We start from the raw sequence: 22769 nt of genomic DNA, 5'->3' as shown, positions 1-22769 counted from the left end.
TTCATGGCCGAGCGACCATTTTTATGCCCGTGTTCCTCCACACGTGTTTTTCTCCCCGGAGCACCTTAAAGCGGTTCTTGGCCTCCCGCGAGCTATATCACACATTTCAGTGGCCAAACAGCCAATTTTATGTATCCGACCTGCCACCTTCGTTGTAGACCGGGGAGGCCGTTATGGCATTTTTTTGCCACCCGTGAGCTATAGCACACGATTTTATGGAAACCTAGACCCTAAATCCTATCCCTAAACCTAAACATCGACACTAAAGGATTTTAGTGTTGAAACCATGGTAAAATGAAATTTGAGTCTCCCAACCTTATCAACTTTGCTGACATAGTAGAATTTTAGTGTCCAAACCATAGTACACGTTTTGGTCCCCGGAGGCCAGTAAGGCTATTTTTTGCCTCCCGTGACACATGTTTTCATCGTCAAACGACGATTTCATGCCTCCCGTCCGCCACCCATGATTTGGCCACTGAGACTGCTAAGGCTGTTTATGGCCTCTCGTAGGTTATGGCACACGTTTTCATGGTCGAGCGACCATTTTTAAGTACGTGTTCCACCACCCGTTTTTTGGTTCCCAGAGCACCTTAAAGTGGTCCTTGGCCTCCCACGAGCTGTAGCACACGTTTTCGTGGCCAAAGAGCCAATTTCATGTATCCGACCTGCCACCTACGTTTTAGACCGGAGAGGCCGTTACGACATTTTTTGCCACAAGTGAGCTATAGCACATGTTTTTATGGTAACCTAGACCCCAAATCCAATCCATAAACCCTAACCTTAAACACCGACACTAAAAGGTTTTAGTGTCCAAACCATAGTAAAATGAAGTTTGAGTCTCCAAACCATAGTAAGCTTGCAGGAATGGTAGAATTTTAGTGTCCAAACCATAGTACACGTTTTAGTCCCCGGCGGCCCGTAAGGCTATTTTGGCCTCCCGTGACACAAGTTTTTGTCGTCGAACAGCGATTTCGTGCCTCCCGACCGCCACCCATGATTTGACCATAGAGACTGGTAAGGCTGTTTTGGCCTCCCGTGAGCTATAGCACACGTTTTCATGGTCGAGCGACCATTTTTATGCCCGCGTTCCTCCACATGTGTTTTTGTCCTCGGAGCACCTTAAAGCGGTTCTTGGCCTCCCGCGAGCTAGATCAAACATTTCCGTGGCCAAACAGCCAATTTTATGTATCCGACCTGCCTCCTTCGTTTTAGACCGGGGCCGTTATGGCATTTTTTTGCCACCCGTGAGCTATAGCACACGATTTTATGGAAACCTAGACCCTAAATCCTATCCCTAAACCTAAACATCGACACTAAAGGATTTTAGTGTTGAAACCATGGTAAAATGAAATTTGAGTCTCCCAACCTTATCAACTTTGCTGACATAGTAGAATTTTAGTGTCCAAACCATAGTACACGTTTTGGTCCCCGGAGGCCGGTAAGGCTATTTTTGGCCTCCCGTGACACATGTTTTCATCGTCAAACGACGATTTCATGCCTCCCGTCCGCCACCCATGATTTGGCCACTGAGACTGCTAAGGCTGTTTATGGCCTCTCGTAGGTTATGGCACACGTTTTCATGGTCGAGCGACCATTTTTAAGTACGTGTTCCACCACCCGTTTTTTGGTTCCCAGAGCACCTTAAAGTGGTCCTTGGCCTCCCACGAGCTGTAGCACACGTTTTCGTGGCCGCGCCAAAGAGCCAATTTCATGTATCCGACCTACCACCTACGTTTTAGACCGGAGAGGCCGTTACGACATTTTTTTGCCACAAGTGAGCTATAGCACATGTTTTTATGGTAACCTAGACCCCAAATCCAATCCCTAAACCCTAACCTTAAACACCGACACTAAAAGGTTTTAGTGTCCAAACCATAGTAAAATGAAGTTTGAGTCTCCAAACCATAGTAAGCATGCAGGAATGGTAGAATTTTAGTGTCCAAACCATAGTACACGTTTTAGTCCCCGACAGCTCGTAAGGCTATTTTGGCCTCCCGTGACACAAGTTTTTGTCGTCGAACAGCGATTTCGTGCCTCCCGACCGCCACCCATGATTTGACCATAGAGACTGGTAAGGCTGTTTTGGCCTCCCGTGAGCTATAGCACACGTTTTCATGGCCGAGCGACCATTTTTATGTCCGCGTTCCTCCACACGTGTTTTTGTCCTCGGAGCACCTTAAAGCGGTTCTTGGCCTCCCGCGAGCTAGATCAAACATTTCCGTGGCCAAACAGCCAATTTTATGTATCCGACCTGCCTCCTTCGTTTTAGACCGGGGAGGCCGTTATGGCATTTTTTTGCCACCCGTGAGCTATAGCACACGATTTTATGGAAACCTAGACCCTAAATCCTATCCCTAAACCTAAACATCGACACTAAAGGATTTTAGTGTTGAAACCATGGTAAAATGAAATTTGAGTCTCCCAACCTTATCAACTTTGCTGACATAGTAGAATTTTAGTGTCCAAACCATAGCACACGTTTTGGTCCCCGGAGGCCGGTAAGGCTATTTTTGGCCTCCCGTGACACATGTTTTCATCGTCAAACGACGATTTCATGCCTCCCGTCCACCACCCATGATTTGGCCACTGAGACTGCTAAGGCTGATTATGGCCTCATCCGACCTGCCACCTACATTTTAGATCGGAGAGGCCGTTACGACATTTTTTGCCACAAGTGAGCTATAGCACATGTTTTTATTGTAACCTAGACCCAAGATCCAATCCCTAAACCCTAACCTTAAACACCGACACTAAAAGGTTTTAGTGTCCAAACCATAGTAAAATGAAGTTTGAGTCTCCAAACCATAGTAAGCTTGCAGGCATGGTAGAATTTTAGTGTCCGAACCATAGTACACGTTTTAGTCCCCGGCGGCCCGTAAGGCTATTTTGGCCTCCCGTGACACATGTTTTTGTCGTCGAACAGCGATTTCGTGCCTCCCGACCGCCACCCATTATTTGACCATAGAGACTGGTAAGGTTGTTTTGGCCTCCCGTGAGCTATAGCACACGTTTTCATGGCCGAGCGACCATTTTTATGCCCGTGTTCCTCCACACGTGTTTTTCTCCCCGAAGCACCTTAAAGCGGTTCTTGGCCTCCCGCGAGCTATATCACACATTTCCGTGGCCAAACAGCCAATTTTATGTATCCGACCTGCCACCTTCGTTTTAGACCGGGGAGGCCGTTATGGCATTTTTTTGCCACCCGTGAGCTATAGCACACGATTTTATGGAAACCTAGACCCTAAATCCTATCCCTAAACCTAAACATCGACACTAAAGGATTTTAGTGTTGAAACCATGGTAAAATGAAATTTGAGTCTCCCAACCTTATCAACTTTGCTGACATAGTAGAATTTTAGTGTCCAAACCATAGTACACGTTTTGGTCCCCGGAGGCCGGTAAGGCTATTTTTGGCCTCCCGTGACACATGTTTTCATCGTCAAACGACGATTTCATGCCTCCCGTCCGCCGCCCATGATTTGGCCACTGAGACTGCTAAGGCTGTTTATGGCCTCTCGTAGGTTATGGCACACGTTTTCATGGTCGAGCGACCATTTTTAAGTACGTGTTCCACCACCCGTTTTTTTAACCCAGAGCACCTTAAAGTGGTCCTTGGCCTCCCACGAGCTGTAGCACACGTTTTCGTGGCCAAAGAGCCAATTTCATGTATCCGACCTGCCACCTACGTTTTAGACCGGAGAGGCCGTTACGACATTTTTTGCCACAAGTGAGCTATAGCACATGTTTTTATGGTAACCTAGACCCCAAATCCAATCCCTAAACCCTAACCTTAAACACCGACACTAAAAGGTTTTAGTGTCCAAACCATAGTAAAATGAAGTTTGAGTCTCCAAACCATAGTAAGCTTGCAGGAATGGTAGAATTTTAGTGTCCAAACCATAGTACACGTTTTAGTCCCCGGCGGCCCGTAAGGCTATTTTGGCCTCCCGTGACACAAGTTTTTGTCGTCGAACAGCGATTTCGTGCCTCCCGACCGCCACCCATGATTTGACCATAGAGACTGGTAAGGTTGTTTTGGCCTCCCGTGAGCTATAGCACACGTTTTCATGGCCGAGCGACCATTTTTATGCCCGCGTTCCTCCACACGTGTTTTTGTCCTCGGAGCACCTTAAAGCGGTTCTTGGCCTCCCGCGAGCTAGATCAAACATTTCCATGGCCAAACAGCCAATTTTATGTATCCGACCTGCCTCCTTCGTTTTAGACCGGGGAGGCCGTTATGGCATTTTTTGCCACACGTGAGCTATAGCACACGATTTTATGGAAACCTAGACCCTAAATCCTATCCCTAAACCTAAACATCGACACTAAAGGATTTTAGTGTTGAAACCATGGTAAAATGAAATTTGAGTCTCCCAACCTTATCAACTTTGCTGACATAGTAGAATTTTAGTGTCCAAACCATAGCACACGTTTTGGTCCCCGGAGGCCGGTAAGGCTATTTTTGGCCTCCCGTGACACATGTTTTCATCGTCAAACGACGATTTCATGCCTCCCGTCCACCACCCATGATTTGGCCACTGAGACTGCTAATAAGGCTGATTATGGCCTCATCCGACCTGCCACCTACATTTTAGATCGGAGAGGCCGTTACGACATGTTTTGCCACAAGTGAGCTATAGCACATGTTTTTATGGTAACCTAGACCCAAATCCAATCCCTAAACCCTAACCTTAAACACCGACACTAAAAGGTTTTAGTGTCCAAACCATAGTAAAATGAAGTTTGAGTCTCCAAACCATAGTAAGCTTGCAGGCATGGTAGAATTTTAGTGTCCGAACCATAGTACACGTTTTAGTCCCCGGCGGCCCGTAAGGCTATTTTGGCCTCCCGTGACACATGTTTTTGTCGTCGAACAGCGATTTCGTGCCTCCCGACCGCCACCCATTATTTGACCATAGAGACTGGTAAGGTTGTTTTGGCCTCCCGTGAGCTATAGCACACGTTTTCATGGCCGAGCGACCATTTTTATGCCCGTGTTCCTCCACACCTGTTTTTCTCCCCGGAGCACCTTAAAGCGGTTCTTGGCCTCCCGCGAGCTATATCACACATTTCCGTGGCCAAACAGCCAATTTTATGTATCCGACCTGCCACCTTCGTTTTAGACCGGGGAGGCCGTTATGGCATTTTTTTGCCACCCGTGAGCTATAGCACACGATTTTATGGAAACCTAGACCCTAAATCCTATCCCTAAACCTAAACATCGACACTAAAGGATTTTAGTGTTGAAACCATGGTAAAATGAAATTTGAGTCTCCCAACCTTATCAACTTTGCTGACATAGTAGAATTTTAGTGTCCAAACCATAGTACACGTTTTGGTCCCCGGAGGCCGGTAAGGCTATTTTTGGCCTCCCGTGACACATGTTTTCATCGTCAAACGATGATTTCATGCCTCCCGTCCGCCACCCATGATTTGGCCACTGAGACTGCTAAGGCTGTTTATGGCCTCCCGTAGGCTATGGCACACGTTTTCATGGTCGAGCGACCATTTTAAGTACGTGTTCCACCACCCGCTTTTTGGTCCCCAGAGCACCTTAAAGTGGTCCTTGGCCTCCCACGAGCTGTAGCACACGTTTCCGTGGCCAAAGAGCCAATTTCATGTATCCGACCTGCCACCTACGTTTTAGATCGGAGAGGCCGTTACGACATTTTTTGCCACAAGTGAGCTATAGCACATGTTTTTATGGTAACCTAGACCCAAGATCCAATCCCTAAACCCTAACCTTAAACACCGACACTAAAAGGTTTTAGTGTCCAAACCATAGTAAAATGAAGTTTGAGTCTCCAATCCATAGTAAGCTTGCAGGCATGGTAGAATTTTAGTGTCCGAACCATAGTACACGTTTTAGTCCCCGGCGGCCCGTAAGGCTATTTTGGCCTCCCGTGACACATGTTTTTGTCGTCGAACAGCGATTTCGTGCCTCCCGACCGCCACCCATTATTTGACCATAGAGACTGGTAAGGTTGTTTTGGCCTCCCGTGAGCTATAGCACACGTTTTCATGGCCGAGCGACCATTTTTATGCCCGTGTTCCTCCACACGTGTTTTTCTCCCCGGAGCACCTTAAAGCGGTTCTTGGCCTCCCGCGAGCTATATCACACATTTCCGTGGCCAAACAGCCAATTTTATGTATCCGACCTGCCACCTTCGTTGTAGACCGGGGAGGCCGTTATGGCATTTTTTTGCCACCCGTGAGCTATAGCACACGATTTTATGGAAACCTAGACACTAAATCCTATCCCTAAACCTAAACATCGACACTAAAGGATTTTAGTGTTGAAACCATGGTAAAATGAAATTTGAGTCTCCCAACCTTATCAACTTTGCTGACATAGTAGAATTTTAGTGTCCAAACCATAGTACACGTTTTGGTCCCCGGAGGCCAGTAAGGCTATTTTTGGCCTCCCGTGACACATGTTTTCATCGTCAAACGACGATTTCATGCCTCCCGTCCGCCACCCATGATTTGGCCACTGAGACTGCTAAGGCTGTTTATGGCCTCTCGTAGGTTATGGCACACGTTTTCATGGTCGAGCGACCATTTTTAAGTACGTGTTCCACCACCCGTTTTTGGTTCCCAGAGCACCTTAAAGTGGTCCTTGGCCTCCCACGAGCTGTAGCACACGTTTACGTGGCCAAAGAGCCAATTTCATGTATCCGACCTGCCACCTACGTTTTAGACCGGAGAGGCCGTTACGACATTTTTTGCCACAAGTGAGCTATAGCACATGTTTTTATGGTAACCTAGACCCCAAATCCAATCCCTAAACCCTAACCTTAAACACCGACACTAAAAGGTTTTAGTGTCCAAACCATAGTAAAATGAAGTTTGAGTCTCCAAACCATAGTAAGCTTGCAGGAATGGTAGAATTTTAGTGTCCAAACCATAGTACACGTTTTAGTCCCCGGCGGCCCGTAAGGCTATTTTGGCCTCCCGTGACACAAGTTTTTGTCGTCGAACAGCGATTTCGTGCCTCCCGACCGCCACCCATGATTTGACCATAGAGACTGGTAAGGTTGTTTTGGCCTCCCGTGAGCTATAGCACACGTTTTCATGGCCGAGCGACCATTTTTATGCCCGCGTTCCTCCACACGTGTTTTTGTCCTCGGAGCACCTTAAAGCAGTTCTTGGCCTCCCGCGAGCTAGATCAAACATTTCCATGGCCAAACAGCCAATTTTATGTATCCGACCTGCCTCCTTCGTTTTAGACCGGGGAGGCCGTTATGGCATTTTTTGCCACACGTGAGCTATAGCACACGATTTTATGGAAACCTAGACCCTAAATCCTATCCCTAAACCTAAACATCGACACTAAAGGATTTTAGTGTTGAAACCATGGTAAAATGAAATTTGAGTCTCCCAACCTTATCAACTTTGCTGACATAGTAGAATTTTAGTGTCCAAACCATAGCACACGTTTTGGTCCCCGGAGGCCGGTAAGGCTATTTTTGGCCTCCCGTGACACATGTTTTCATCGTCAAACGACGATTTCATGCCTCCCGTCCACCACCCATGATTTGGCCACTGAGACTGCTAATAAGGCTGATTATGGCCTCATCCGACCTGCCACCTACATTTTAGATCGGAGAGGCCGTTACGACATGTTTTGCCACAAGTGAGCTATAGCACATGTTTTTATGGTAACCTAGACCCAAATCCAATCCCTAAACCCTAACCTTAAACACCGACACTAAAAGGTTTTAGTGTCCAAACCATAGTAAAATGAAGTTTGAGTCTCCAAACCATAGTAAGCTTGCAGGCATGGTAGAATTTTAGTGTCCGAACCATAGTACACGTTTTAGTCCCCGGCGGCCCGTAAGGCTATTTTGGCATCCCGTGACACATGTTTTTGTCGTCGAACAGCGATTTCGTGCCTCCCGACCGCCACCCATTATTTGACCATAGAGACTGGTAAGGTTGTTTTGGCCTCCCGTGAGCTATAGCACACGTTTTCATGGCCGAGCGACCATTTTTATGCCCGTGTTCCTCCACACCTGTTTTTCTCCCCGGAGCACCTTAAAGCGGTTCTTGGCCTCCCGCGAGCTATATCACACATTTCCGTGGCCAAACAGCCAATTTTATGTATCCGACCTGCCACCTTCGTTTTAGACCGGGGAGGCCGTTATGGCATTTTTTTGCCACCCGTGAGCTATAGCACACGATTTTATGGAAACCTAGACCCTAAATCCTATCCCTAAACCTAAACATCGACACTAAAGGATTTTAGTGTTGAAACCATGGTAAAATGAAATTTGAGTCTCCCAACCTTATCAACTTTGCTGACATAGTAGAATTTTAGTGTCCAAACCATAGTACACGTTTTGGTCCCCGGAGGCCGGTAAGGCTATTTTTGGCCTCCCGTGACACATGTTTTCATCGTCAAACGATGATTTCATGCCTCCCGTCCGCCACCCATGATTTGGCCACTGAGACTGCTAAGGCTGTTTATGGCCTCCCGTAGGCTATGGCACACGTTTTCATGGTCGAGCGACCATTTTAAGTACGTGTTCCACCACCCGCTTTTTGGTCCCCAGAGCACCTTAAAGTGGTCCTTGGCCTCCCACGAGCTGTAGCACACGTTTCCGTGGCCAAAGAGCCAATTTCATGTATCCGACCTGCCACCTACGTTTTAGATCGGAGAGGCCGTTACGACATTTTTTGCCACAAGTGAGCTATAGCACATGTTTTTATGGTAACCTAGACCCAAGATCCAATCCCTAAACCCTAACCTTAAACACCGACACTAAAAGGTTTTAGTGTCCAAACCATAGTAAAATGAAGTTTGAGTCTCCAATCCATAGTAAGCTTGCAGGCATGGTAGAATTTTAGTGTCCGAACCATAGTACACGTTTTAGTCCCCGGCGGCCCGTAAGGCTATTTTGGCCTCCCGTGACACATGTTTTTGTCGTCGAACAGCGATTTCGTGCCTCCCGACCGCCACCCATTATTTGACCATAGAGACTGGTAAGGTTGTTTTGGCCTCCCGTGAGCTATAGCACACGTTTTCATGGCCGAGCGACCATTTTTATGCCCGTGTTCCTCCACACGTGTTTTTCTCCCCGGAGCACCTTAAAGCGGTTCTTGGCCTCCCGCGAGCTATATCACACATTTCCGTGGCCAAACAGCCAATTTTATGTATCCGACCTGCCACCTTCGTTGTAGACCGGGGAGGCCGTTATGGCATTTTTTTGCCACCCGTGAGCTATAGCACACGATTTTATGGAAACCTAGACACTAAATCCTATCCCTAAACCTAAACATCGACACTAAAGGATTTTAGTGTTGAAACCATGGTAAAATGAAATTTGAGTCTCCCAACCTTATCAACTTTGCTGACATAGTAGAATTTTAGTGTCCAAACCATAGTACACGTTTTGGTCCCCGGAGGCCAGTAAGGCTATTTTTGGCCTCCCGTGACACATGTTTTCATCGTCAAACGACGATTTCATGCCTCCCGTCCGCCACCCATGATTTGGCCACTGAGACTGCTAAGGCTGTTTATGGCCTCTCGTAGGTTATGGCACACGTTTTCATGGTCGAGCGACCATTTTTAAGTACGTGTTCCACCACCCGTTTTTGGTTCCCAGAGCACCTTAAAGTGGTCCTTGGCCTCCCACGAGCTGTAGCACACGTTTACGTGGCCAAAGAGCCAATTTCATGTATCCGACCTGCCACCTACGTTTTAGACCGGAGAGGCCGTTACGACATTTTTTGCCACAAGTGAGCTATAGCACATGTTTTTATGGTAACCTAGACCCCAAATCCAATCCCTAAACCCTAACCTTAAACACCGACACTAAAAGGTTTTAGTGTCCAAACCATAGTAAAATGAAGTTTGAGTCTCCAAACCATAGTAAGCTTGCAGGAATGGTAGAATTTTAGTGTCCAAACCATAGTACACGTTTTAGTCCCCGGCGGCCCGTAAGGCTATTTTGGCCTCCCGTGACACAAGTTTTTGTCGTCGAACAGCGATTTCGTGCCTCCCGACCGCCACCCATGATTTGACCATAGAGACTGGTAAGGTTGTTTTGGCCTCCCGTGAGCTATAGCACACGTTTTCATGGCCGAGCGACCATTTTTATGCCCGCGTTCCTCCACACGTGTTTTTGTCCTCGGAGCACCTTAAAGCAGTTCTTGGCCTCCCGCGAGCTAGATCAAACATTTCCATGGCCAAACAGCCAATTTTATGTATCCGACCTGCCTCCTTCGTTTTAGACCGGGGAGGCCGTTATGGCATTTTTTGCCACACGTGAGCTATAGCACACGATTTTATGGAAACCTAGACCCTAAATCCTATCCCTAAACCTAAACATCGACACTAAAGGATTTTAGTGTTGAAACCATGGTAAAATGAAATTTGAGTCTCCCAACCTTATCAACTTTGCTGACATAGTAGAATTTTAGTGTCCAAACCATAGCACACGTTTTGGTCCCCGGAGGCCGGTAAGGCTATTTTTGGCCTCCCGTGACACATGTTTTCATCGTCAAACGACGATTTCATGCCTCCCGTCCACCACCCATGATTTGGCCACTGAGACTGCTAATAAGGCTGATTATGGCCTCATCCGACCTGCCACCTACATTTTAGATCGGAGAGGCCGTTACGACATGTTTTGCCACAAGTGAGCTATAGCACATGTTTTTATGGTAACCTAGACCCAAATCCAATCCCTAAACCCTAACCTTAAACACCGACACTAAAAGGTTTTAGTGTCCAAACCATAGTAAAATGAAGTTTGAGTCTCCAAACCATAGTAAGCTTGCAGGCATGGTAGAATTTTAGTGTCCGAACCATAGTACACGTTTTAGTCCCCGGCGGCCCGTAAGGCTATTTTGGCCTCCCGTGACACATGTTTTTGTCGTCGAACAGCGATTTCGTGCCTCCCGACCGCCACCCATTATTTGACCATAGAGACTGGTAAGGTTGTTTTGGCCTCCCGTGAGCTATAGCACACGTTTTCATGGCCGAGCGACCATTTTTATGCCCGTGTTCCTCCACACCTGTTTTTCTCCCCGGAGCACCTTAAAGCGGTTCTTGGCCTCCCGCGAGCTATATCACACATTTCCGTGGCCAAACAGCCAATTTTATGTATCCGACCTGCCACCTTCGTTTTAGACCGGGGAGGCCGTTATGGCATTTTTTTGCCACCCGTGAGCTATAGCACACGATTTTATGGAAACCTAGACCCTAAATCCTATCCCTAAACCTAAACATCGACACTAAAGGATTTTAGTGTTGAAACCATGGTAAAATGAAATTTGAGTCTCCCAACCTTATCAACTTTGCTGACATAGTAGAATTTTAGTGTCCAAACCATAGTACACGTTTTGGTCCCCGGAGGCCGGTAAGGCTATTTTTGGCCTCCCGTGACACATGTTTTCATCGTCAAACGATGATTTCATGCCTCCCGTCCGCCACCCATGATTTGGCCACTGAGACTGCTAAGGCTGTTTATGGCCTCCCGTAGGCTATGGCACACGTTTTCATGGTCGAGCGACCATTTTAAGTACGTGTTCCACCACCCGCTTTTTGGTCCCCAGAGCACCTTAAAGTGGTCCTTGGCCTCCCACGAGCTGTAGCACACGTTTCCGTGGCCAAAGAGCCAATTTCATGTATCCGACCTGCCACCTACGTTTTAGATCGGAGAGGCCGTTACGACATTTTTTGCCACAAGTGAGCTATAGCACATGTTTTTATGGTAACCTAGACCCAAGATCCAATCCCTAAACCCTAACCTTAAACACCGACACTAAAAGGTTTTAGTGTCCAAACCATAGTAAAATGAAGTTTGAGTCTCCAATCCATAGTAAGCTTGCAGGCATGGTAGAATTTTAGTGTCCGAACCATAGTACACGTTTTAGTCCCCGGCGGCCCGTAAGGCTATTTTGGCCTCCCGTGACACATGTTTTTGTCGTCGAACAGCGATTTCGTGCCTCCCGACCGCCACCCATTATTTGACCATAGAGACTGGTAAGGTTGTTTTGGCCTCCCGTGAGCTATAGCACACGTTTTCATGGCCGAGCGACCATTTTTATGCCCGTGTTCCTCCACACGTGTTTTTCTCCCCGGAGCACCTTAAAGCGGTTCTGGGCCTCCCGCGAGCTATATCACACATTTCCGTGGCCAAACAGCCAATGTTATGTATCCGACCTGCCACCTTCGTTTTAGACCGGGGCCGTTATGGCATTTTTTTGCCACCCGTGAGCTATAGCACACGATTTTATTGAAACCTAGACCCTAAATCCTATCCCTAAACCTAAACATCGACACTAAAGGATTTTAGTGTTGAAACCATGGTAAAATGAAATTTGAGTCTCCCAACCTTATCAACTTTGCTGACATAGTAGAATTTTAGTGTCCAAACCATAGTACACGTTTTGGTCTCCGGAGGCCGGTAAGGCTATTTTTGGCCTCCCGTGACACATGTTTTCATCGTCAAACGACGATTTCATGCCTCCCGTCCGCCACCCATGATTTGGCCACTGAGACTGCTAAGGCTGTTTATGGCCTCTCGTAGGTTATGGCACACGTTTTCATGGTCGAGCGACCATTTTTAAGTACGTGTTCCACCACCCGTTTTTTGGTTCCCAGAGCACCTTAAAGTGGTCCTTGGCCTCCCACGAGCTGTAGCACACGTTTTCGTGGCCGCGCCAAAGAGCCAATTTCATGTATCCGACCTACCACCTACGTTTAGACCGGAGAGGTCGTTACGACATTTTTTGCCACAAGTGAGCTATAGCACATGTTTTTATGGTAACCTAGACCCCAAATCCAATCCCTAAACCCTAACCTTAAACACCGACACTAAAAGGTTTTAGTGTCCAAACCATAGTAAAATGAAGTTTGAGTCTCCAAACCATAGTAAGCATGCAGGAATGGTAGAATTTTAGTGTCCAAACCATAGTACACGTTTTAGTCCCCGACAGCTCGTAAGGCTATTTTGGCCTCCCGTGACACAAGTTTTTGTCGTCGAACAGCGATTCCGTGCCTCCCGACCGCCACCCATGATTTGACCATAGAGACTGGTAAGGCTGTTTTGGTCTCCCGTGAGCTATAGCACACGTTTTGATGGCCGAGCGACCATTTTTATGTCCGCGTTCCTCCACACGTGTTTTTGTCCTCGGAGCACCTTAAAGCGGTTCTTGGCCTCCCGCGAGCTAGATCAAACATTTCCGTGGCCAAACAGCCAATTTTATGTATCCGACCTGCCTCCTTCGTTTTAGACCGGGGAGGCCGTTATGGCATTTTTTTGCCACCCGTGAGCTATAGCACACGATTTTATGGAAACCTAGACCCTAAATCCTATCCCTAAACCTAAACATCGACACTAAAGGATTTTAGTGTTGAAACCATGGTAAAATGAAATTTGAGTCTCCCAACCTTATCAACTTTGCTGACATAGTAGAATTTTAGTGTCCAAACCATAGCACACGTTTTGGTCCCCGGAGGCCGGTAAGGCTATTTTTGGCCTCCCGTGACACATGTTTTCATCGTCAAACGACGATTTCATGCCTCCCGTCCACCACCCATGATTTGGCCACTGAGACTGCTAAGGCTGATTATGGCCTCATCCGACCTGCCACCTACATTTTAGATCGGAGAGGCCGTTACGACATTTTTTGCCACAAGTGAGCTATAGCACATGTTTTTATTGTAACCTAGACCCAAGATCCAATCCCTAAACCCTAACCTTAAACACCGACACTAAAAGGTTTTAGTGTCCAAACCATAGTAAAATGAAGTTTGAGTCTCCAAACCATAGTAAGCTTGCAGGCATGGTAGAATTTTAGTGTCCGAACCATAGTACACGTTTTAGTCCCCGGCGGCCCGTAAGGCTATTTTGGCCTCCCGTGACACATGTTTTTGTCGTCGAACAGCGATTTCGTGCCTCCCGACCGCCACCCATTATTTGACCGTAGAGACTGGTAAGGTTGTTTTGGCCTCCCGTGTGCTATAGCACACGTTTTCATGGCCGAGCGACCATTTTTATGCCCGTGTTCCTCCACACGTGTTTTTCTCCCCGGAGCACCTTAAAGCGGTTCTTGGCCTCCCGCGAGCTATATCACACATTTCCGTGGCCAAACAGCCAATTTTATGTATCCGACCTGCCACCTTCGTTATAGACCGGGGAGGCCGTTATGGCATTTTTTTGCCACCCGTGAGCTATAGCACACGATTTTATGGAAACCTAGACCCTAAATCCTATCCCTAAACCTAAACATCGACACTAAAGGATTTTAGTGTTGAAACCATGGTAAAATGAAATTTGAGTCTCCCAACCTTATCAACTTTGCTGACATAGTAGAATTTTAGTGTCCAAACCATAGTACACGTTTTGGTCCCCGGAGGCCAGTAAGGCTATTTTTGGCCTCCCGTGACACATGTTTTCATCGTCAAACGACGATTTCATGCCTCCCGTCCGCCACCCATGATTTGGCCACTGAGACTGCTAAGGCTGTTTATGGCCTCTCGTAGGTTATGGCACACGTTTTCATGGTCGAGCGACCATTTTTAAGTACGTGTTCCACCACCCGTTTTTTGGTTCCCAGAGCACCTTAAAGTGGTCCTTGGCCTCCCACGAGCTGTAGCACACGTTTTCGTGGCCAAAGAGCCAATTTCATGTATCCGACCTGCCACCTACGTTTTAGACCGGAGAGGCCGTTACGACATTTTTTGCCACAAGTGAGCTATAGCACATGTTTTTATGGTAACCTAGACCCCAAATCCAATCCCTAAACCCTAACCTTAAACACCGACACTAAAAGGTTTTAGTGTCCAAACCATAGTAAAATGAAGTTTGAGTCTCCAAACCATAGTAAGCTTGCAGGAATGGTAGAATTTTAGTGTCCAAACCATAGTACACGTTTTAGTCCCCGGCGGCCCGTAAGGCTATTTTGGCCTCCCGTGACACAAGTTTTTGTCGTCGAACAGCGATTTTGTGCCTCCCGACCGCCACCCATGATTTGACCATAGAGACTGGTAAGGCTGTTTTGGCCTCCCGTGAGCTATAGCACACGTTTTCATGGCCGAGCGACCATTTTTATGCCCGCGTTCCTCCACACGTGTTTTTGTCCTCGGAGCACCTTAAAGTGATTCTTGGCCTCCCGCGAGCTAGATCAAACATTTCCGTGGCCAAACAGCCAATTTTATGTATCTGACCTGCCTCCTTCGTTTTAGACCGGGGAGGCCGTTATGGCATTTTTTGCCACACGTGAGCTATAGCACACGATTTTATGGAAACCTAGACCCTAAATCCTATCCCTAAACCTAAACATCGACACTAAAGGATTTTAGTGTTGAAACCATGGTAAAATGAAATTTGAGTCTCCCAACCTTATCAACTTTGCTGACATAGTAGAATTTTAGTGTCCAAACCATAGCACACGTTTTGGTCCCCGGAGGCCGGTAAGGCTATTTTTGGCCTCCCGTGACACATGTTTTCATCGTCAAACGACGATTTCATGCCTCCCGTCCACCACCCATGATTTGGTCACTGAGACTGCTAAGGTTGATTATGGCCTCATCCGACCTGCCACCTACATTTTAGATCGGAGAGGCCGTTACGACATTTTTTGCCACAAGTGAGCTATAGCACATGTTTTTATGGTAACCTAGACCCAAGATCCAATCCCTAAACCCTAACCTTAAACACCGACACTAAAAGGTTTTAGTGTCCAAACCATAGTAAAATGAAGTTTGAGTCTCCAAACCATAGTAAGCTTGCATGCATGGTAGAATTTTAGTGTCCGAACAATAGTACACGTTTTAGTCCCCGGCGGCCCGTAAGGCTATTTTGGCCTCCCGTGACACATGTTTTTGTCGTCGAACAGCGATTTCGTGCCTCCCGACCGCCACCCATTATTTGACCATAGAGACTGGTAAGGTTGTTTTGGCCTCCCGTGAGCTATAGCACACGTTTTCATGGCCGAGCGACCATTTTTATGCCCGTGTTCCTCCACACGTGTTTTTCTCCCCGGAGCACCTTAAAGCGGTTCTTGGCCTCCCGCGAGCTATATCACACATTTCCATGGCCAAACAGCCAATTTTATGTATCCGACCTGCCACCTTCGTTTTAGACCGGGGAGGCCGTTATGGCATTTTTTTGCCACCCGTGAGCTATAGCACACGATTTTATGGAAACCTAGACCCTAAATCCTATCCCTAAACCTAAACATCGACACTAAAGGATTTTAGTGTTGAAACCATGGTAAAATGAAATTTGAGTCTCCCAACCTTATCAACTTTGCTGACATAGTAGAATTTTAGTGTCCAAACCATAGTACACGTTTTGGTCCCCGGAGGCCGGTAAGGCTATTTTTGGCCTCCCGTGACACATGTTTTCATCGTCAAACGATGATTTCATGCCTCCCGTCCGCCACCCATGATTTGGCCACTGAGACTGCTAAGGCTGTTTATGGCCTCCCGTAGGCTATGGCACACGTTTTCATGGTCGAGCGACCATTTTAAGTACGTGTTCCACCACCCGCTTTTTGGTCCCCAGAGCACCTTAAAGTGGTCCTTGGCCTCCCACGAGCTGTAGCACATGTTTCCGTGGCCAAAGAGCCAATTTCATGTATCCGACCTGCCACCTACGTTTTAGATCGGAGAGGCCGTTACGACATTTTTTGCCACAAGTGAGCTATAGCACATGTTTTTTATGGTAACCTAGACCCAAGATCCAATCCCTAAACCCTAACCTTAAACACCGACACTAAAAGGTTTTAGTGTCCAAACCATAGTAAAATGAAGTTTGAGTCTCCAATCCATAGTAAGCTTGCAGGCATGGTAGAATTTTAGTGTCCGAACCATAGTACACGTTTTAGTCCCCGGCGGCCCGTAAGGCTATTTTGGCCTCCCGTGACACATGTTTTTGTCGTCGAACAGCGATTTCGTGCCTCCCGACCGCCACCCATTATTTGACCATAGAGACTGGTAAGGTTGTTTTGGCCTCCCGTGAGCTATAGCACACGTTTTCATGGCCGAGCGACCATTTTTATGCCTGTGTTCCTCCACACGTGTTTTTCTCCCCGGAGCACCTTAAAACGGTTCTTGGCCTCCCGCGAGCTATATCACACATTTCCGTGGCCAAACAGCCAATTTTATGTATCCGACCTGCCACCTTCGTTGTAGACCGGGGAGGCCGTTATGGCATTTTTTTGCCACCCGTGAGCTATAGCACACGATTTTATGGAAACCTAGACCCTAAATCCTATCCCTAAACCTAAACATCGACACTAAAGGATTTTAGTGTTGAAACCATGGTAAAATGAAATTTGAGTCTCCCAACCTTATCAACTTTGCTGACATAGTAGAATTTTAGTGTCCAAACCATAGTACACGTTTTGGTCCCCGGAGGCCAGTAAGGCTATTTTTGGCCTCCCGTGACACATGTTTTCATCGTCAAACGACGATTTCATGCCTCCCGTCCGCCACCCATGATTTGGCCACTGAGACTGCTAAGGCTGTTTATGGCCTCTCGTAGGTTATGGCACACGTTTTCATGGTCGAGCGACCATTTTTAAGTACGTGTTCCACCACCCGTTTTTTGGTTCCCAGAGCACCTTAAAGTGGTCCTTGGCCTCCCACGAGCTGTAGCACACGTTTTCGTGGCCAAAGAGCCAATTTCATGTATCCGACCTGCCACCTACGTTTTAGACCGGAGAGGCCGTTACGACATTTTTTGCCACAAGTGAGCTGTAGCACATGTTTTTATGGTAACCTAGACCCCAAATCCAATCCATAAACCCTAACCTTAAACACCGACACTAAAAGGTTTTAGTGTCCAAACCATAGTAAAATGAAGTTTGAGTCTCCAAACCATAGTAAGCTTGCAGGAATGGTAGAATTTTAGTGTCCAAACCATAGTACACGTTTTAGTCCCCGGCGGCCCGTAAGGCTATTTTGGCCTCCCGTGACACAAGTTTTTGTCGTCGAACAGCGATTTCGTGCCTCCCGACCGCCACCCATGATTTGACCATAGAGACTGGTAAGGCTGTTTTGGCCTCCCGTGAGCTATAGCACACGTTTTCATGGCCGAGCGACCATTTTTATGCCCGCGTTCCTCCACACGTGTTTTTGTCCTCGGAGCACCTTAAAGCGGTTCTTGGCCTCCCGCGAGCTAGATCAAACATTTCCGTGGCCAAACAGCCAATTTTATGTATCCGACCTGCCTCCTTCGTTTTAGACCGGGGCCGTTATGGCATTTTTTTGCCACCCGTGAGCTATAGCACACGATTTTATGGAAACCTAGACCCTAAATCCTATCCCTAAACCTAAACATCGACACTAAAGGATTTTAGTGTTGAAACCATGGTAAAATGAAATTTGAGTATCCCAACCTTATCAACTTTGCTGACATAGTAGAATTTTAGTGTCCAAACCATAGTACACGTTTTGGTCCCCGGAGGCCGGTAAGGCTATTTTTGGCCTCCCGTGACACATGTTTTCATCGTCAAACGACGATTTCATGCCTCCCGTCCGCCACCCATGATTTGGCCACTGAGACTGCTAAGGCTGTTTATGGCCTCTCGTAGGTTATGGCACACGTTTTCATGGTCGAGCGACCATTTTTAAGTACGTGTTCCACCACCCGTTTTTTGGTTCCCAGAGCACCTTAAAGTGGTCCTTGGCCTCCCACGAGCTGTAGCACACGTTTTCGTGGCCGCGCCAAAGAGCCAATTTCATGTATCCGACCTACCACCTACGTTTTAGACCGGAGAGGCCGTTACGACATTTTTTGCCACAAGTGAGCTATAGCACATGTTTTTATGGTAACCTAGACCCCAAATCCAATCCCTAAACCCTAACCTTAAACACCGACACTAAAAGGTTTTAGTGTCCAAACCATAGTAAAATGAAGTTTGAGTCTCCAAACCATAGTAAGCATGCAGGAATGGTAGAATTTTAGTGTCCAAACCATAGTACACGTTTTAGTCCCCGACAGCTCGTAAGGCTATTTTGGCCTCCCGTGACACAAGTTTTTGTCGTCGAACAGCGATTTCGTGCCTCCCGACCGCCACCCATGATTTGACCATAGAGACTGGTAAGGCTGTTTTGGCCTCCCGTGAGCTATAGCACACGTTTTCATGGCCGAGCGACCATTTTTATGTCCGCGTTCCTCCACACGTGTTTTTGTCCTCGGAGCACCTTAAAGCGGTTCTTGGCCTCCCGCGAGCTAGATCAAACATTTCCGTGGCCAAACAGCCAATTTTATGTATCCGACCTGCCTCCTTCGTTTTAGACCGGGGAGGCCGTTATGGCATTTTTTTGCCACCCGTGAGCTATAGCACACGATTTTATGGAAACCTAGACCCTAAATCCTATCTCTAAACCTAAACATCGACACTAAAGGATTTTAGTGTTGAAACCATGGTAAAATGAAATTTGAGTCTCCCAACCTTATCAACTTTGCTGACATAGTAGAATTTTAGTGTCCAAACCATAGCACACGTTTTGGTCCCCGGAGGCCGGTAAGGCTATTTTTGGCCTCCCGTGACACATGTTTTCATCGTCAAACGACGATTTCATGCCTCCCGTCCACCACCCATGATTTGGCCACTGAGACTGCTAAGGCTGATTATGGCCTCATCCGACCTGCCACCTACATTTTAGATCGGAGAGGCCGTTACGACATTTTTTGCCACAAGTGAGCTATAGCACATGTTTTTATTGTAACCTAGACCCAAGATCCAATCCCTAAACCCTAACCTTAAACACCGACACTAAAAGGTTTTAGTGTCCAAACCATAGTAAAATGAAGTTTGAGTCTCCAAACCATAGTAAGCTTGCAGGCATGGTAGAATTTTAGTGTCCGAACCATAGTACACGTTTTAGTCCCCGGCGGCCCGTAAGGCTATTTTGGCCTCCCGTGACACATGTTTTTGTCGTCGAACAGCGATTTCGTGCCTCCCGACCGCCACCCATTATTTGACCATAGAGACTGGTAAGGTTGTTTTGGCCTCCCGTGAGCTATAGCACACGTTTTCATGGCCGAGCGACCATTTTTATGCCCGTGTTCCTCCACACGTGTTTTCTCCCCGGAGCACCTTAAAGCGGTTCTTGGCCTCCCGCGAGCTATATCACACATTTCCGTGGCCAAACAGCCAATTTTATGTATCCGACCTGCCACCTTCGTTTTAGACCGGGGAGGCCGTTATGGCATTTTTTTGCCACCCGTGAGCTATAGCACACGATTTTATGGAAACCTAGACCCTAAATCCTATCCCTAAACCTAAACATCGACACTAAAGGATTTTATTGTTGAAACCATGGTAAAATGAAATTTGAGTCTCCCAACCTTATCAACTTTGCTGACATAGTAGAATTTTAGTGTCCAAACCATAGTACACGTTTTGGTCCCCGGAGGCCGGTAAGGCTATTTTTGGCCTCCCGTGACACATGTTTTCATCGTCAAACGACGATTTCATGCCTCCCGTCCGCCACCCATGATTTGGCCACTGAGACTGCTAAGGCTGTTTATGGCCTCTCGTAGGTTATGGCACACGTTTTCATGGTCGAGCGACCATTTTTAAGTACGTGTTCCACCACCCGTTTTTTGGTTCCCAGAGCACCTTAAAGTGGTCCTTGGCCTCCCACGAGCTGTAGCACACGTTTTCGTGGCCAAAGAGCCAATTTCATGTATCCGACCTGCCACCTACGTTTTAGACCGGAGAGGCCGTTACGACATTTTTTGCCACAAGTGAGCTATAGCACATGTTTTTATGGTAACCTAGACCCCAAATCCAATCCCTAAACCCTAACCTTAAACACCGACACTAAAAGGTTTTAGTGTCCAAACCATAGTAAAATGAAGTTTGAGTCTCCAAACCATAGTAAGCTTGCAGGAATGGTAGAATTTTAGTGTCCAAACCATAGTACACGTTTTAGTCCCCGGCGGCCCGTAAGGCTATTTTGGCCTCCCGTGACACAAGTTTTTGTCGTCGAACAGCGATTTTGTGCCTCCCGACCGCCACCCATGATTTGACCATAGAGACTGGTAAGGCTGTTTTGGCCTCCCGTGAGCTATAGCACACGTTTTCATGGCCGAGCGACCATTTTTATGCCCGCGTTCCTCCACACGTGTTTTTGTCCTCGGAGCACCTTAAAGTGATTCTTGGCCTCCCGCGAGCTAGATCAAACATTTCCGTGGCCAAACAGCCAATTTTATGTATCTGACCTGCCTCCTTCGTTTTAGACCGGGGAGGCCGTTATGGCATTTTTTGCCACACGTGAGCTATAGCACACGATTTTATGGAAACCTAGACCCTAAATCCTATCCCTAAACCTAAACATCGACACTAAAGGATTTTAGTGTTGAAACCATGGTAAAATGAAATTTGAGTCTCCCAACCTTATCAACTTTGCTGACATAGTAGAATTTTAGTGTCCAAACCATAGCACACGTTTTGGTCCCCGGAGGCCGGTAAGGCTATTTTTGGCCTCCCGTGACACATGTTTTCATCGTCAAACGACGATTTCATGCCTCCCGTCCACCACCCATGATTTGGTCACTGAGACTGCTAAGGTTGATTATGGCCTCATCCGACCTGCCACCTACATTTTAGATCGGAGAGGCCGTTACGACATTTTTTGCCACAAGTGAGCTATAGCACATGTTTTTATGGTAACCTAGACCCAAGATCCAATCCCTAAACCCTAACCTTAAACACCGACACTAAAAGGTTTTAGTGTCCAAACCATAGTAAAATGAAGTTTGAGTCTCCAAACCATAGTAAGCTTGCATGCATGGTAGAATTTTAGTGTCCGAACAATAGTACACGTTTTAGTCCCCGGCGGCCCGTAAGGCTATTTTGGCCTCCCGTGACACATGTTTTTGTCGTCGAACAGCGATTTCGTGCCTCCCGACCGCCACCCATTATTTGACCATAGAGACTGGTAAGGTTGTTTTGGCCTCCCGTGAGCTATAGCACACGTTTTCATGGCCGAGCGACCATTTTTATGCCCGTGTTCCTCCACACGTGTTTTTCTCCCCGGAGCACCTTAAAGCGGTTCTTGGCCTCCCGCGAGCTATATCACACATTTCCATGGCCAAACAGCCAATTTTATGTATCCGACCTGCCACCTTCGTTTTAGACCGGGGAGGCCGTTATGGCATTTTTTTGCCACCCGTGAGCTATAGCACACGATTTTATGGAAACCTAGACCCTAAATCCTATCCCTAAACCTAAACATCGACACTAAAGGATTTTAGTGTTGAAACCATGGTAAAATGAAATTTGAGTCTCCCAACCTTATCAACTTTGCTGACATAGTAGAATTTTAGTGTCCAAACCATAGTACACGTTTTGGTCCCCGGAGGCCGGTAAGGCTATTTTTGGCCTCCCGTGACACATGTTTTCATCGTCAAACGATGATTTCATGCCTCCCGTCCGCCACCCATGATTTGGCCACTGAGACTGCTAAGGCTGTTTATGGCCTCCCGTAGGCTATGGCACACGTTTTCATGGTCGAGCGACCATTTTAAGTACGTGTTCCACCACCCGCTTTTTGGTCCCCAGAGCACCTTAAAGTGGTCCTTGGCCTCCCACGAGCTGTAGCACATGTTTCCGTGGCCAAAGAGCCAATTTCATGTATCCGACCTGCCACCTACGTTTTAGATCGGAGAGGCCGTTACGACATTTTTTGCCACAAGTGAGCTATAGCACATGTTTTTTATGGTAACCTAGACCCAAGATCCAATCCCTAAACCCTAACCTTAAACACCGACACTAAAAGGTTTTAGTGTCCA

This window comes from Zea mays, chromosome 2 (assembly GCF_902167145.1).
Source record: "Zea mays cultivar B73 chromosome 2, Zm-B73-REFERENCE-NAM-5.0, whole genome shotgun sequence".
Classification (NCBI taxonomy): Eukaryota; Viridiplantae; Streptophyta; class Magnoliopsida; order Poales; family Poaceae; genus Zea; species Zea mays.
Note: the sequence above shows the minus strand (reverse complement) of the source record.